Source organism: Balaenoptera physalus (assembly GCF_965194825.1).
Source record: "Balaenoptera physalus genome assembly, chromosome: 16".
NCBI classification, from domain to species: Eukaryota; Metazoa; Chordata; class Mammalia; order Artiodactyla; family Balaenopteridae; genus Balaenoptera; species Balaenoptera physalus.
The window spans coordinates 13,884,959-13,902,568 of record NC_138898.1 but is presented as its reverse complement, the minus strand read 5'-3'; the positions used below and the strand labels follow the sequence as shown (position 1 = coordinate 13,902,568).

At 45.9% G+C, this 17,610-nt stretch overlaps 1 protein-coding gene across 3 annotated transcripts in view; it reads left to right on the top strand.

The window, feature by feature from the left end:
• The window catches only part of EYA2 (EYA transcriptional coactivator and phosphatase 2), a 291,980-nt gene that overhangs the window by 219,269 nt on the left and 55,101 nt on the right, over positions 1–17,610 (top strand). The gene's annotated exons all lie outside the window — the stretch shown is intronic.

The following is a 17,610-nucleotide window of genomic DNA, read 5'->3' as shown; positions in this document are numbered from 1 at the left end:
GACGCACCGTCAGCTCGTCCGAGGTAAGCGACCTGTTGGCAGCTGCTCCCACACATGAGTGGGAACCATGAGACTCACCAGCGCCTGGAAAATATTTCTGTTTCTGTTTAGAGCCCAGGAATATGATTTGACATCACCTCATGGCTTTTCCAGCTGCTCGTGTTTTTTATGAGGGTTATAACAAGCTGGATGTGTAATTAGCAAGATAGATTTATCGTCTGCCATTATGTTGTAAAGAATATAAAAATGGTGTTGGTGGTGCAGAAATCTCTTGCCGAGGAGGAATGCCGTTAATATGTCTAGCAGTGCCTGCGGGAAATCCGGCATGCGTTTTTGGAGTGTGCACAGCTTAGGTAAAGGATGGCAGAGTCCAGAGCTGCTGAAAAGCACCAGAGCGGACTTGGCAGCTATTGCAAAAAAACTGGGCTTTCCCAAAGGGGCTGCAGTAGTGAGTTGCCCACCCAGGCTGGGTGTTCTATGGTTTTTAACCACCCCAGTAAAGCCACCGCCCCCCCCACAAGAACCATTCCTTCACTCTTCTTACCCTTTGAGAAGTTCCACAGCTTCGTGCAACAATTCAGTTCCCATGGATTGCGTAGGGCTTTGTAATCTAGGCTAAGATTTTTGTGTCTGTGTCTCACTACCACTCTTTAAACCAAGTTACAGCCTCGTTCAAGACAGGGACAAAGCCCAGAGCTCTGTTCTGGGCCCCATGGCACCTGGTCCATGTCACTTATCACCAGCCAGCTCTCTCCAATCCCATCACCCAATCCCAGCCACCTTCCCCTCCAGCTGTCTGGTCTCCACTCTTGCCCTTTCCAGCCCCCTACAGAGGGGTCATCCTAAAATACAAGCCTGGTCTCTCCTCTACGGAAAAATCGTCAGTGGCTTCCCCATTGACAAACCCCAAGCCCAGCCTCCAAGGCCCTTCATGAGCTGGCTCCTGCCCTACTCTCCAGCCCTGTTTTCTCTTACTTGTCCCGAGTTGCTTTTTGTCCTCGGAACCTGCCACCGTCTGTCCCGTCTCTTCCGAGTTTTTCCCAGAAGCAGAGCCTGAGACCAGGAGTGAGTGCTGGTAGTTTAGGTGGGGGCTGACCCCAGGGAGCACTAGGTGCAGAGTGGGCAAGTGAGGCGGGGAAGGGAGGGCAGCCAATACAGGGTACGTAAATAGCTATGGCTGCGGGTACCTGGGACTCAGAACCACCGGGGACCTCTGGGCTACTCTGGAACACACCTCAGAATTGACTCCCCCAAGGAGCAAGGGTGCTGGGATATTTATCTACACATTCCCTTCCATCGTGGGTTGAGGGCTTTTTCTGGGGGGGTTATTTCCCTGTCCTGGCCTGTCCCATGAAAACCCTAGGGCAGGGAATCATAGGTCCTAACAAGAGGAAGCCTCTGCATGTTGAGAGGACACAGAAGAGGGGCACACTGGAAGCTTCTGCTATAATCTAGAATGTTCTAGAAAGTTCGGGTATTAGGTTAAATCATACTTATCTTTCCGTTCCCATTTTCAAGGTAGCTTCCTCCACGAGGACTTTCCTAACCACCCCCACCCCCATCTAAATTGCATCTCTCCCCATAACTCTATTTTTCATTTATATTATAATTATGCACTTATTTTCTGTCTCCCTTCTAAGCTATATGTGCCCTGAGGACAGAGACCATGAACATTTTTTATCAACCCAACTAAGCACAGTGCATGGACCAGATTGCTCAATACATATTTGTTGGGAAAATGAATCGGGATGATCCTCTAGAATGAAAGCAACATGACGACAGGCACTTTTTTTTTCTGTTTTGTCCCCAGAGCATAGAACAGTGCCCCCCACCTAGTAGGCATCGAATAAATATTTGGTGAATGAAGGTAGGTAGGATAGAAAATAGTATCAAAACAAAAAATTCCTAACTAGGGGCCACCCGCCAAATTCTGCCTGCAGACATTTGTGTTTGGCCCCTAGAGTGTTCGAAAAAATGTGAATTTGTCGCCAACGTTTAAAAAATCAGGAGATTGCACAGACCAAAACAATCGCAATTTCCAAGTCTTCTTGAAAAATTAGAAAACCTAGCAATCCTGCATTCCCATGTGGCAGCAATCAGCAGGGGCTGAGTAACAGCTGCCCAGTTAGTGGGGGTGTACACTCTCCAGCCCATCCACAGCCCCACTTGGCCTGTTTAGGGGACCCTCCTGACCCCATTGGCATCTGAGTTTCAACATCCATCCTAGAATTACAGAACCACTGAAGGTCAGAGCTGGAAGGACCTGGGAGACCATAACGTCAATTAGTCTCCATGGTACAGTAGGAGAAACTGAGGCCCAGAGAGAGTGAGGTCATCCAGGAGATAACGAGAGGTAGACCTCAGGTGCACTTGCCTCTCTGGGTGTTCCCAGGATGTCCAGGGAAAACTAAGGTGAGATGCTCTTGGAGCCCCCAGGTCTCCAGTGCCATCATTATTCCTCTTCTAGAATTTTCTACTCCTCCAGCTCTTTTAAGTGAGGAATGAGGTTGGTTGGTTGGTTGGTTGGTTTTCCTAAATCCAGCCACCCTAAGAGAGACCCAAACTAACCATGGCTTAACCAAGATAGAAGTTTATTCCTCTCACCTTGTAGTCCAGGCATAAGCAGTTCAGGCTGGTAAGGCTGCTACCCAGTACCAGGGATGGAGACCTCCTTCCATCTTTTTCTTTACCATTCCTGGAGCATTGCCCTCGTTGGCAAGATGAAACGTAGCTCACCCCCATGTCTGCATTCCGGGCAGTAAGAAGGGGAAGCAGGAAAAGGGGAGTCCACCTCTCTCTTTTTCATTTTTATTTTTTTCCCTCTCTTTGGAGGGCCAGATCCAGAAGTTGCACAGATCGTTTCTGCTCACGTGCCATTGGCTGGAACGTGATCACATGGCTACCTTCAGCTGCAAAGGAGCCTGGGAAATGTAGTCTAGTCATGTGCTCTATTAAAATTCAGGGATTCTGTTATTCTGAGAGGGAGAAAGGAAGAAGGGATATTAGAGGACAGCTAGCATTTTCTAGCACAAAGTACCATTAGTAAGAGGAAGAACAATGAAAGAGAAAATTGTTGAGGAAAAATAAAATTCGTTCTGTTCAAGACACCTAGAGGACAACTGTATTTGTGGGTCTGAAGCTCCAAAGAGAGGTCTGGGCTACAGCTATAAACTTGGAAGACAGAGGAGAGGAGAGGACGTAGAGGAGTGTGAGCCCCATTCTGCAGACAGAATAACTGAGACACAGGGAGGTTATGTAGTCAGGGTATTCATAATGGAACTTAAATTCATGGCCTTGATTTTTGGCCCACATCTCTTTCTCTTTGTGCTCTTCCAATAGCTGCAGCCACATGGAACCCATTATTAATAGCTGGTGTCAAGTGGGACTCTCAGCTTGCAGCACGGAGTGTTTAAGCTACAAAGGGAATTTATTAGATGACAATAATTGAAAAACCCAGAGGTAATGGGATTCAGCCTGGGCTGGATCCAGAAGCTCAAGAGGTGTTCTTAGGGCTTGCTCTTTCTGCATCCCTCAGCTGACTTTTTCCATGTGGCAACTCCTTCTCAGAAATCCCAACTGAAAAAGAAGACCTACTTCCCAAATTCCAGCACAACTCCCAGGCTTGAATCTCATTGGCTCAAACTGGGTCAAATGCCCATCCAAACATCAAACTCTGTGGCTCTGTGTAGCCAGCCTAGATCAAGAGCCTGGCATGGAGGGAGTAGAGGAGCAGGTCAGCTCCATCCCAACCAAATGGATGGAGCTGGGGAGGGATGGTACCCCAGAGAAAACTGAAGTGTTCTTTCCAGAAGAGGGTGAGGATCCTGGAGGGAGGAGTGTGTCCAGAGTGGGCTCTGAAGGTCATGACCCTCCGCACATCCACACCAAGGACCAGCAGCTCTTTGCTCATGGCCATTGTGTTAAGCACTGTACAGGAAGCAGATATCATATCAGTTGTGGTCCCAGCCGAAGGAGAGACTCACTGTTTACTTAGGGAAATAAGACCAACAGAGCTAAAATGATTAAGAAATGATTCAAAAACAGAGTGTTTGACTTTTAAAACAGAAACTGGGCCCTTTTCCTGTTCCCAATCAGGGCATGTGCTGCTCAAGGCTGTCGTCTCTCCACTTCCTTTCCGTCTCTTCCTACCCAGCGCTCAAAACCAGAGCATCCCTTTGGTAGCTGTACCTCCCCACATCTTGTGGATCCATTAGAGGTTCCCTGGAGAGCCAGAGACGCCAGTGATTGCCGGCCGCCTCTTTCCTAACCTCTCCTCCCACCCCACCTCCCTGCAGTCCCTGAACTCTGTTTTTTCCAGCTGGGATTAGACAAATGCAAGGTGGTCAGGAGCCTTTGCCTGTGGCCAGGAAGGGCTCATAAGGGGAACTGATCAGCAGTCTTCCTGGGTTCACAGTGGGTCAGCCCTGACTCCTCCTTTAGTGCCCTGCCTTCCAGGCAGCTCAGTACCAATTGGAAGCTCAACTCTAGGCCGTGTGTGTGTGTGTGTGTGTGTGTGTGTGTTTTAATAACAAACAGCTTTATTGAGAAATAACCCACATACCGTAAATCTACCATTTCACTGTGTACAATTCATTAGTTTTTCGTATATTCAGAGTTGTGCAACCATCACCAGCATCTAATTTTAGAACATTTTCATCACCCCAGAAAGAAACCCCATACCCATTAGTAATCATTCCCCATTTCCTCCGGCACCGCCCACCCCAGCCCCTGGCAACCACTAATCTACTTCCTGTCTCTATAGATTTGCCTCTTCTGGACATTTCTTATAAATGGAATCACACAATATGTGGTCTTTTGTGACTGGCTTCTTTCACTTAGTATAATGTTTTTGAAATTCATCTATGTTGTAGCATATACCAATACTTCATTTTTATTGTTGCATAATTTTACAGTGTGTGAATATACTACATTTTGTCTATCCATTCGGCAGTTGATGGACAGTTGGGTTTTCAGCTATTATGAATAAAGCTGCTGTGAACACTCATGTACAAGTTTTTGCATAGACATATGTTTTCAATTCACTTGGGTATATACCTAGGATTGGAATTGCTGGGTTATATGGCAACTCTGTTTCACCTTTTGAGAAATTGCCAGACTCTTTTCCAGAGTAGTTGCACCATTTTGCATTCCCATAAACAAAGGATAAGGGTTCCAGTTTCTCCACATCCTCACCAACACTTGTTATCATCTGTCTTTTTGCTTATAGTCCTCTTAGTGGATGTGAAGTGATGTCTTGTGGTTTTGGTTTACATTCCTCTGACTAATTATGTTGACAAATGACTAATGATATTTCCACGTACTTATTGGCCATTTGTAGCATCTTCTTTAGAGAAATACCTATTAAATCATTTATTGGTTTTCTTAATAGAAGTATAGTTGATTTACAATATTGTGTTATTTTCTGGTGTACAGCAAAGTGATTCAGTTTTATATATATATATATATATATATATATATATATATATATATAATTTTTCATTTTTTTCCATTAGTTTATTACAAGATATTGAATATAGTTCCCTGTGCTATATAGTAGGACCTTGTTGTTTATCTATTTTGTATATAGTAGTTTGTATCTGCTAATCCCAAACTCCTAATTTATCCCAAAGGGGAAAGGTGCTAATCCCACCTTTCCCCTTTGGTAATCATAAGTTTGTTTTCTATGTCTGAGAGTCTGTTCCTGTTTTGTAAATAAGTTCACTTGTGTCATATCTTAGATTCCACATATAAGTGATATCATATGAGATTTGTCTTTTCTCTGTCTGACTTACTTCACTTAGTATGATAATTTCTAAGTCCATCCATGTTGCTGCAAATGACATTATTTCATTCTTTTTTATGGCTGAGTAGTATTCCATTGTGTGTGTGTGTGTGTGTGTGTGTGTGTGTGTGTGTGTGTGTATACACATATATATATCTTCTTTATCTTTTCACCTGTTGATGGACCCTTTGCCCGTTTTTAATTGGTTTATTTGTCGTTTATTTTTGAGTTGTAAGAGTTCTTTATATATTCTGGGTAACAGTCCATTATCAGATATGTGATTTGCAAATATTTTCTCCCATTCTGTGGGTGGTCTTTTCCCCTTATTGATAATGTCCTTTGAAGTATATGAAGTATTACAGGGTGAAAGGGGTTGAAATTAAATTTTTTAAAAGGTGGCCAGGGAAGGAGCCCTCATGGGGAAGCTGAATTTTGAATAAAGACTTAAAAGGAAGTGGAGGAACAGATATCTAGTGGAAGAGCAAGAGGGAACAGCAAGTGCAAAGGCCCTGAGGCAGCAGTGTGATGGATTTGAGGGACAATAAAGATGCTAGCATGGTTGGAGCACAAGTCAAGTAGAACTCAACTAGCTTTTACTCTGAAGTGGGAGCCATGAGGTTTGTTGCTTATATTTCTAAAGAATCCCTCTTGCTGCTCCCCAGGAAAGGAAGCTATTGGGTGGCAAGGCTGGAAGCAGGAAGACCTGTGAGGGGGCTACTGCAACAGTCCAGTCCTATAATGGTTTTTTGGACCAGGGGGGATGAGATGAGGAAGATGAGAAGTGCAGCAGCCTGGATATATTTTGAAGGCAGAACCAACCGCAGATAAAGAATGAAAAGCGATTCTTTATTCTCACTCCCTGGGCTCCAGAGATGTCTTACTTACTTTCTGTTCATGGTCTCCCTCTGAAGGGACCTGATCTCTTTTCCCTTTATTGCCAACTAACAAATTCCTCTTGAAAAAATTCTCCCCTTTTTATTTATTTATTTTTTTTTTTTTGGTGCATTCACTATATACCAAGTACTCCACTGTGAATGTTTTTTTTTTTTTTTCTGAGTTGGACCTCAAGTGCCAACGTTGAGTTATTCACATTCTTTGTCCACGCAGGCCTCTTTCTTGTATCACGTGGGTACAAACGTATGTTTCTTTGTAGACCCATTTGTACTCTTCCTCCTCCCCTCCCCATAGTTGATTGTGTAGCCTGTTGTTTACTTTCCTGTAAAATACGTATTGTCTTCTTGTGTGCATTTATTTCTTCTGTCTGTAAATGAAATTTAAATACCCCTTGTTTCTCACTTTTCTCCCTCTGCACTGTGGCCCTAGGTCCTTCCACGTTGCCCTATGTCCAACTCCATTGCTCTAACTCAGTGGTCCTCAACTGGAGGTGATTTTGCTCCCCAAGCAACATTTGGCAACATCAAGCATTTTTGGTTGTCATGACTTGGGGTTTGCTCCTAGCATCTAGAGAGTAGAGGCCAGCGATACCGCTAAACATCCTGTAATGCACAGGACAGTCCCCACAACAGAGAATTATCTAGCTCCAAGTGTCTATAGTGCTGCGGGTGAGAAACCCTACATCCACCTGCTGCTCTGAATCCCAGGGTCCCACGTTTTCCTTATGCCCCCTTCCTCCAGGGAGGACACCCAAGCTCCCCCCAGCTCCCCACCAGCACAGACAATGCTGTGACGAGCATCCTTTATGAACTGCTCTGAGCTTTACACCACAAACCTATAAGGTATGACTGCTCCTATTATACCCATCTCTGGAAAAACCTAAGGCTCAGAGAGGTAGCATAATTCAGCCAAGGTCACCTACCTTGAAGGAGATGAAAGCCAGGAGGTGGCCCACGGCTCTTAACCACGTATCTAAACTGCATCCCCAGTGATCCACGTGAATGTCCTCAGGGTGAAAATTAAAAGCCATTGGCATGAACTCTTCTGCTTGACTGAGCTCCACGAGCACACAGACTGGATCTAATGTCTTCATAGCTTCATCCCCGGGCACCAGGCAGTGCCTGGCACATCCACTTGATAAATATTTGTTGAATAAACAAATAAATAGCTCGTGGGTAGGGAGTTTTCAGCATGTGTGGTTGCAAGCACTGCAGAAATGAGATTCCAAGGTGCCTGCCCTGCAGGGAACAAATAACCACACACATGACAAGATAGGGGCCTGTCAGCGTCTCTCCGGGGCCAAGATGCTGGGTGCCAGCCTGGCCTGACCTAACCCAGAGCTGGGCCCACAGCAGGGGCTCAGCAGAGGCTGTGGAATGTTGAGCAAGTGGCTCCTCCAGGCAGGCTTGGAGTCAGGGACCCTCTGGCTGGTGGGGGACCTGCAGTGGAGCCAGGTGATCCTTGATGCCTACCCGAGCAGGATCCCATCCAGGGTTTCCCTCCAGGTCACCCCTTTGAAAGGGCCAGGCCCTGCTCAATCTGAAAAAATAAGAGGTTTCAAACTGGCAATGTCAAATCTGGCTTGAAGACAGGTTGATCCCCTGACATTTCCTTAAGTTCTGAATTCATTGCCAATATTTTAAAATCTGGATGTTTTACCTAAAAACCTGGATATCTCACTTCTCTTGGAAAATAGGAGGATCTGGCAACACCAGGCCTGAGTTTTCAAAGAGTGGAGACCCTTTGATAGGACGTGTGACCTGGGGCTGACCTGTGCCCCCTTCCCTCGCTGGAGTTACACATCCTCCTGCGCTGTGGGTTATGGGTCCGTGGTGCCTCCTTCACCGCCCGCCCCCCACCCAGTGGCATTTACATTTGTGACCTGCCAATGCCAGCTTGTGCCCAGCGTAGGTGGGATACGTGGGGCAGAGGTTACTGGTCCCCATGCCCTCCGGGTCCTCCGCGTAGACTGCGGGACACAGGCGTCCCTGGTTCCCTCCACCCAGCTTCCAAGCTTTGTCAGGTGGTTCAGAAACCATACCATACTCCCCACAAAGCACAGGCTACTTACTTCCTAAAGATCATCTGTCTTGGGGATCCATTATCATGGCTGGGAATTCTGTTCACTAAATGTGGTTTAAATCCTATCACTTCCCCTCCTCCAACAAATAAAAGAGAAGCCATGCTATTATCCAGCATCCCTTCCTTAGGAGGGTCTCTCCAGCCTTCCAACTAGATCGAAATGCCCTATCGAGATGACTCATGGAGGGCTTGCCATAATACAGTTGCAGTTATTCATTTCTTGATGTGATTATTTGATGATAGAATAACATCATCATTATCATCGTTAAATGGCTGGGACTGAATTTCCATTGGAGCAGATGCTGTCAATGCCTCACCTTTATCCCTGCAGCCCTCCCTATTCCCACAGACATGACGGTGGTTTCCTCTGCAAGTACCTGTGACAAGCTGGGGTGCAGTCTCCCAGGTGTCCGCCGAGGGAGAGAGCCCGCAGCAGCAGCCTGCTCGTGGACCTGCCCCTGTTGATTTCCCTCCCTCCCCCCCTCACTTCCATACTCGGTCACCAGTGCCTCCTGGGGTCACCTCCCAGATAAACTGCTTGCACCTGAATCCCAGGCTCAGGGTCTGCATCACGGGGGAGACCCAGACTAAGGCATTAAGGATGCCTGAATGTTCAGACATCTTCACGATGGGTTCTTATAGGAACTGAAACTCTGCATCGCCAGGTCCCTGTTGTAACGTAAGCCCTCCTGGCCCCTCGAAGTGTGGTTCAGGGACAGGCATCATCAGGGAGCTGTTAGAAATGCAGAGTCGGGACTTCCCTGGTGATCCAGTGATAAAGAATCCACCTTGCAATGCAGGGGACGCAGGTTCGATCCCTGGTCGGGGAACTAAGATCCCACGTGCCGCGGGACAGTGAAGCCTGTGCGCCACAACTACTGAGCTCGTGTGCCTCAACGAGAGAGCCCGCGTGCCTCAACTACAGAGCCCACGTGCCCTGGAGCCCGCGCGCCACAACTAGAGAGAAGCCTACGCGCCACAACGAAAGATCCTGCATGCCTCAACGACCCGACGCAGACAAAAGAAGAAAAAAAAAATGCAGGGTCTCGGGTCCCAGCCCAGATGTACTGAACCAGAATGGACATTTAAACTCAACACCTTCACACATTAGTCTGTGAGGCAAGATGTAAGCCATGAATTCACCTGGTGACGACTTTTCTCATGCATCCTGCCAGCCTCTTTGTGTACCTAGAAGAGACTGGGCAGAGAGAGCCTGGCCAGATTTTGGCTCTACACATCTCCCCCTGGGGCTCCCCTGCCCTCTCCGACCAGCCACGGTCCTCCCCCATCCCTCAGCGGGTGTAATTACGTGATTCCGGCTCGGATTCCGGAATCCAATACCCAGCACAGTGCCATCAGGATTCAATCAGATCCAGTTGGCGAGACGCGGCTTGGCCTGTCCGTTACTGCTTTACAAACTGAGAAGAAATAAAATCCCTGGTTTTATGACCCAGCAGTTAAAAACTATTTGTAGAAGTTGCTAAGGTTCAAATCAAAAGTGCCCTCCCTGGAGGACGATTAGTTAATTCAGAGGACCACAGATTCTTTTCTTTCTTTTTCCCCCTTCTACCTTGAGATGTGACTCTGATTCATTTCTGCCTTTCAGACATCTAGAGCTCTCCATCCTTTGACAAACACAAGCCAAAGTGCTTAAGGACATCTGTTTATTTTATTTCTTTAATGAGAAAACCTTCCAATTTCTCCGGGCTCAGCTGTGTTTATTTACATTGTGTTAACCATGTGAGGCCAGCACCTTGGACGTTTAAAGGCCTGGCCGGGGCCCTCACAGCGGCCTCCAGCTCTGAAATGGAGTCAGCCCTGCCCAAGGAAAACAGAGTCCTTGGAACTCTATAAAGTAGATTTTCAAAATAAATACTGCCTAATTCACTCGGTAGATGTGGATTAAGTCAAGATGAATACAATTTGGAAAGGATTTTCTGAGGAAGTCGGAGATTTCTTTCCCCCACTGGGGGTTAAACCTTGTATTTAAATCTCCATCCCCACCTCCCCCCATCCCTTACCCCCAACCCCCACCCCATCCCCACCCCCGCCCCGCCGCTCTCTTTTCAGTTAAGTAAAAGGTATTTAGTCTTTGTGGCTAATAAAGAAATGATGACTTTGATTGGCCTTCTCAAGCAATGATTATTTTCTTTGTAGGACCAGGGGTGGTGACTTAACTAGTCACTGTATTCCATCCAGTAAGGGCAAGACGCGAACATCTGCCGTTGTCATTCTGGCGGGGGTGGATGAGGAAGAGGTTGGAAACGCTTTCAAAGATGTCCTAGAGGTGAATGACAGTTGGAGGGGCCGTGGGCAGGGGAGTGGTACCCTTTGTAGATTTAATCCCCTGTAATAGTTCTTCCCTGAGCCACTGGGCCTCCATGCCAAGTGCCTCTGCTCATGTATTTTAGAGCATTAAAGGATTACTTCCAACATAAAATATATTTCAGAGATGGTTTGGGGTTGTCAGAAAAGCGCTCATTAGCAAAGACTTTCTTTGAAGCCCCGTGCTCTTGGCTGCTTGGAGAGAGACCATTTCTACTTAGGTGGAGGGTTTCTGAGCTAGTTAAGACTCCTGAGTACTCCTCATTTTCCGCCCCCAAATTTAACAAACGCAACTGCTTTCCCAGACTACTTTGGCCAACTTTTTTTCTCTAGCCCCACCTTTCAACGAATGCTGGAGGGCATCTGAAAAAAAAAAATAATGATAATAATAATAAGAGGGATTCAAATCTCCTGTGCAAAACCTACAACAAATTGTTGGTTGGGTTAGAATGAGAGGCTCTTTTGTCCGCTGTAAATAGAGGGGGTGCTGCTCACACTGATAAGTGGTGGGGAAAAAATCCCGGGCACCTTGCGAACCTAAATAATGGGAACAATTTTCCTTTACACTTAACTAGCAGGTTGAGAAGCTGTCTCCCCCAGCGCCCCACCTGCACTTTTTTACGGTGTTTACTTCCCAACAATAGGGCTCCTGAGCTGTGCAAAGATCACTGGAATTCCCGTGAGCCTTTGGTGATGAGGGTGTCACTGGGTGAGTGGCAGGAAGGTATCAAGGCGGTTGTATGGGGGGTTGACTTTGACAGGGAAATAAGAGGTTCCCCCCACTGTGCCTGCTTCCTACAATTCCTCTGTGAATTAGTGAACTTGTGGGCCCTTCCGATGGCAGAGAGGGGAAAGCGCTGATGCAAGTTCCCCAATAGGACCTAATTCAAAGAGAAGTATGCAGTTTAAGAATCTCTTTGGAAATGTCCATCAATGGTTGAATGGATAAACACATCCTAGGATATTCGTACAATGGAATATTTTCAGCCATAAAAAGGAATGGAGTACTTAATACATGCTCATTGTGGACAAACCCCAAAAACATTATGCTAAGGGGAAAGAAGCCAGGCACAAAAGGTCATACACTGTATGATTCCATTTACATGAAGTACCCAGAATAGGTAAATCCACAGAGGCAGGATACAGATTGGTCATTACCAGGGGCCGGAGGGGAGGGAGAATGGGGAGCAACTTCTTCGTGGGTGTGGGGTTTCCTTTGGGGGTGATGAAAATATTTTGGAACTAAATAGAGGTTTGCTCATCTGTAAAATTGGAATAACAGTTCCTGCCCCACTGACCTCAAAAGACCAGCCCGGGAATCATATAATGTTTCCCTAAGGGCACTGTAGGTGCTGTTAAAGGAACACAAACTGCCTGGAGCTGGTAAATGATGAACATTTTTTACTTGAAAAATGAGGGTGTTTTTTTAAATACGCTTCTTATCCGGTTTTGGTGTCTGGGTAATAACGGCCTCAAAAAATGAGATGGGAAGTGTTGCCTCCTCTTCTGTTTGCTGGAAGAGATTGTGGTGAATTGGTGCTATTCTTCTTGAAATGTGGTGAATTGGTGCTATTCTTCTTGAAATGTGGTGAATTGGTGCTATTCTTCTTGAAATGTTTGGTAGAATTCTCCAGTGAAACCATCTAGACCTGGAGATTTCATTTTTCAGGAGGTTTTTAACTATGATTTCAATTTCTTTAATAGTTGCAGCTATTTCACCCTGAGTGAGTTTCAGTAGTTTGTAGTTTTTGAGTAATTTGTCCATTTCATTCATTGTCAAATTTAGGTGTCTGGAGTAAAAATAAATAAATAAATAAGTACTTTACGTTTACGGTGACTTTCAGTTTCTAGCATATTATAACCCATACCCAGAAGCCTTTGATTATAGGGATAAAAAGTGTAAATCTCTCCCTGTGTGCATGGCACTGGGTCAGGAGTCACCTCCTTGGTCCTCGAGACAAACCTACAAGGTAGATGTGATCCCCATTCTACCCAGGACACAGAGGCCCTGCCCAAGACTACCAACCTAGTAACCTAATGGCAGAAAACGGATCAGACCCAAAACTCCAAAGGGCATTGGAAGCCGTTCTGCCACCGAGCAGACCACAGCCAATCACAAGCCCCCAAGTTCCATGCGTAGCTTTCAAACCTTCAGTCCAACCCCAGTTCCTTCCTATGCCTGATTTCCCCCTGTTGGGGAGGCGAGGTCTGCAGGCTACACCTGACTCTCAAACATATTTTTTGGTTACATTTTTGAAATTAGCTGCCAGCATTTAAAGTGGCAAGTTTTCTTAAATTTATTTTATTGAGGTATAGTTGATCTACAATGTTGTGTTAATTTCTGCCGTACAGCAAAGTGATTCACTTATATATATATTTTTTCATATTCTTTCCCATTATGGTTTATTACAGGATAGTGAATATAGTTCCCTGTGCTATACAGTAGGACCTTGTTGTTTATCCATCCTATATGTAATAGTTTGCACCTACCAACTCCAAACTCCCAGTCCATCCCTCCCCCACCCCACCGCCCCCACTTGGCAACCACAAGTCTGTTCTCTATATCTGTGAGTCTGTTTCTGTTTTGTAGGTAAATTCATTTGTGTCATATTTTAGATTCCACATGTAAGTGATATCAAGTGGTATTTGTCTTTCTCTGTCTGACTTACTTAGTACGATGATCTCTAGGTCCATCCATGTTGCTGCAAATGGCATTATTTCATTCTTTTTTATGGCTGAGTAGTATTCCACTGTATATATGTACCACATCTTCTTTATCCATTCATCTGTCGATGGACATTTAGGTTGTTTCCATGTCTTGGCTATTGTAAATAGTGCTGCTATGAACATAACAGTGCATGTATCTTTTCAAATTATAGTTTTTTCCAGATATATGCCCAGGACTAGGATTGCTGGATTTTTAGCTTTGTGAGGAACCTCCATACTGTTTTCCATAGTGGCTGCACTCATTTACATTCCCACCAACAGCGTAGGAGGGTTCCCTTTTCTCCACACCCTCTCCAGCATTTGTTATTTGTAGGCTTTTTAATGATGGCCATTCTTACTGGTGTGAGGTGGTACCTCATTGTACTTTCGATTTGTATTTCTCTAATCATTAACGATGATGAGCATCTTTTCATGTGCCTATTGAGCATCTTTTCATGTGCCTATTGGCCACGTGTATGTCCTCTTTGGAGAAATGTCTGTTTAGGTCTTCTGCCCATTTTTTGATTGGGTTATTTTGTCTTTTTGTTATTGAGTTGTGTGAGCTGTTTGTATATTTTGGAAATTAAGCCCTTGTCGGTTGCATCATTTGCAAATATTTTCTCCCAGTTTGTAGGTTGTCTTTTCATTTTGTTTATGGTTCCCTTTGCTGTGCAAAAGCTTGTAAGTTTGATTAGGTCCCATCAAATGGGGAGATTTTAAATAAGCCACAAGGATATGTTGTATAGCACAGAAAATTATAGTCATTATCATGTAATAATCTTTAACGGAGAATAATCTGTAAAAATATTGAATCACTATGCTGTACACCTGAAACTAATATAATATTATAAATCAACCATACTTTAAATGAATAAATAAATTTTTTAAATTGGGAGATTTTACACAGAAATTCAGGCTTCTGGGTTCTCTTGAAAAATCAGAAGATCTGGCCATGTGGCACCCACAACCCCAAATGTCACCACTTGGCTGGAGCTGCATAGCAGCTGCTTCCTTTCAGTGGGGTCGGTGGCCACCAGTTTTCCACAATCCCCACCACTCCCTATTGCCTCCCTAACACTAAGGCCAAATGTCAGCTGTTGTTTGCTATCTCATTGCACTATTGTCTTTCTGTAAGAAGAGTTGTACCAAGAGTTGGAAAATGAAAGATCAACAAGGTGTGTGTTTCACTTGCACCATTTCAGTTAAGTGAGCCACTTAGTCTCTGTAAGTCTTGTTGTCTCTCGTGCCTCATCCACAGAATAAAGTCCAAACTCTCTGGGCTGGCTTCCAGACCCTTCATGACTTAGTTCCTTCCATTCTGTCCTGCCTCGCCTCTCAGACTCTCAACTTTCTATTTCAGGCTACACAGCCTTACGGCTGCACCAGCAGACTCCCCCACATCCAGGCCTTTATCCGTGCTGTTCCCTCTGCCAGGAGTGCTTTCCTCACTCGCCAACCATTTGCCCAGCTAATGCTAATTCAGCATTCAGGTCTTATCTTAGACATCTCTGCTTCCGGGAAGCTCTCCTTGACTACACTGGGTTAGGTGTCCCTCCTGTGTGTTCCCTTAGCACCCTATGCTATTTGTCACTAATTATTTTATCACCTACTTTTTTGTCTCTCTCCCTAACTCAACTCCAGCGCCTCAGGTGCAGGGACTGACTGTGTCTTAGTTCTCTCCACTTCTCTGCTTCCCAGCACAGCACATTCTATGTGCCCCATAATTAGTTGTCAAATTAATTTTCTTTTGGTTAAAACCCAACGCAAGCTGATTTAAGCAGAAAAATGAATTTATTGGCATTTATAACCAAAAGTTCAGGGGCGTGGCTGAATGCTGGGGCTCAAACGTGTCAGTAGAAGCCAGTCTCTCTGCATCTCTTTGCTCTGTTTCCATTGGGTTGGCTTCATTCCTTTCACGTGTCATGGCAAAAATTCCCCCAAGCAGCACAAGACCTGCATCCTGCCAGCTCTATGACCCCAGCGAAAACAGAGTAACGTTTTCCTAGTAGTTCCAACCAAGTGCCAGACGAAGCTCTCCTTGGCCTAGCTAGAACCAGTCACTCAAAGGTGGGGGTAGGTGGGACCGGCTCCCTCGGAACTACACAGATAGGGCGTGATGAAGTTCCACCGAATACACTCAGGAAATGCTGTTATCAGAAGGTGCGTGGATGCTGGGCAGACAAGAACAGCAGACACTCACTCCCACGTGCATGTTTTAAGCCATGTGAGGGCCAAGAACCTGCATAGTCTTACCCAGCACATAGTAGGTGCTCAGTAAATACTTGAAGTTGACGTCAAATCTGGCCCAGTTACCAGGGTCCATGCCCTTAGATGTGGCTCTAGAGGGTCTGGCCCATTGCCTCTATGCCCTCATCTCCTAGGACTCCTCCCTTCCCTCACTCCACCCCAGCCACACTGGCCTCCTCAGTGGTACTCAGCCCTGCCAGACACACGCCGACCTCAGGGCCTTTGAACACTTGGTTCCCTCTCTCTGAAATGTTCTTCCTCCCACATGGCTTCCCCCCTCACCTCCTTAAGATGCCACCTTCTCAGCAAGGACCTCCCTGACCATCCTGTAGAACTGCAGTACCTCCCACAGAGCCCACACAACACAAATCCTTTGCTATATTTTTTCCCATTAGTCTTTATCACCTCCTGGCAGGGCACAACTGTGCAGAATGCACTTTGCTCAACTCTAGGAAGCGGCACTTTCATGGTGGTCTGTGTGAATGATGCCCCTGGGTTGTGCAGTGCACAACCACACACAGCAGCTTGTGCGGCCATACAGCAGCCCTGCCATCAGACATACCACAAATCTTGCCTTATTCATTTGTTTATGACTATTTTGCTTGCTGCTGTGTCCCAGTGCCTGGAACAGTGCCTGGCACATAGAAGACACTCAGTAAATATTTGTTGGATGGATGGATGAATTTCTGCCCTCCTCAACCATGCTGCGCCTTGACAGCTAAGTTGGGGAGTGAGGGAAGAGGAGTCCTGTGTCCTGATGGATGCCAGTGAGAACTTGACCCTCGGGACTGAAAGAAGCCCCACCCAGTGACCTCTTGCTCCTTCTTGGCTCCTCCAGCTGACAGTACGTTGAGTGCTCTGTCGCCATTTAAGAGGAAATTGATTTTGCTACTCAAAAGAATTGTTTGTTCTCTCCTACCCACCTCCCATTCTTTAGGTTTTCTGTTGGAGGAGGGGGGTGATAGGACACTTACCTCTGTTCATCATACCATACACTGTCAGTGTCTGTAAATTGTTTAGCCTTTCTGCAGACTGAAATCATGCCTGTATGGGCTCATGCCAAACGCCCTTGCTTTCCTGATACTCAACACAAAGAAACCTTTGGACTGCGAGATGGTGATGGTCCAGACAGTCAGAGTTGCATCCTTGAGGGCTGAGTGGCATAGGGGGGAAAGGATGAGATTGGAGCAGACCATCCTGGAGACAAGTCCCAGTCCTGTTACTTAATAGATTGGGGATTCACGGAGTCAGACGTATCTGTAAAACGGGTACAATAACAATACCTGCCTCACTGGGTTTTGGTTGGACATGATGACACAGTGCCATGAAGGCAGCCCAAGAGATCCGTTTTGGATATAAATCAGGTCTCTTCATTGTCCTTGCTTGAAACTGTTCCCTGGTTTCCAGGCTCACTTTGAACAAAGTTCAGACTCCTCCCGGTGGCCTAGAATCCCCCAAATTATCTGATTCTCCTGCCTGGCTCTCTCCTCCTTCTCCCACGTACTTACTCTGCTCACTCCACACTGGCCTTCTTTCTGCTCCTCAAACACACAAAGCTTGTTCCTGCCTCAGGG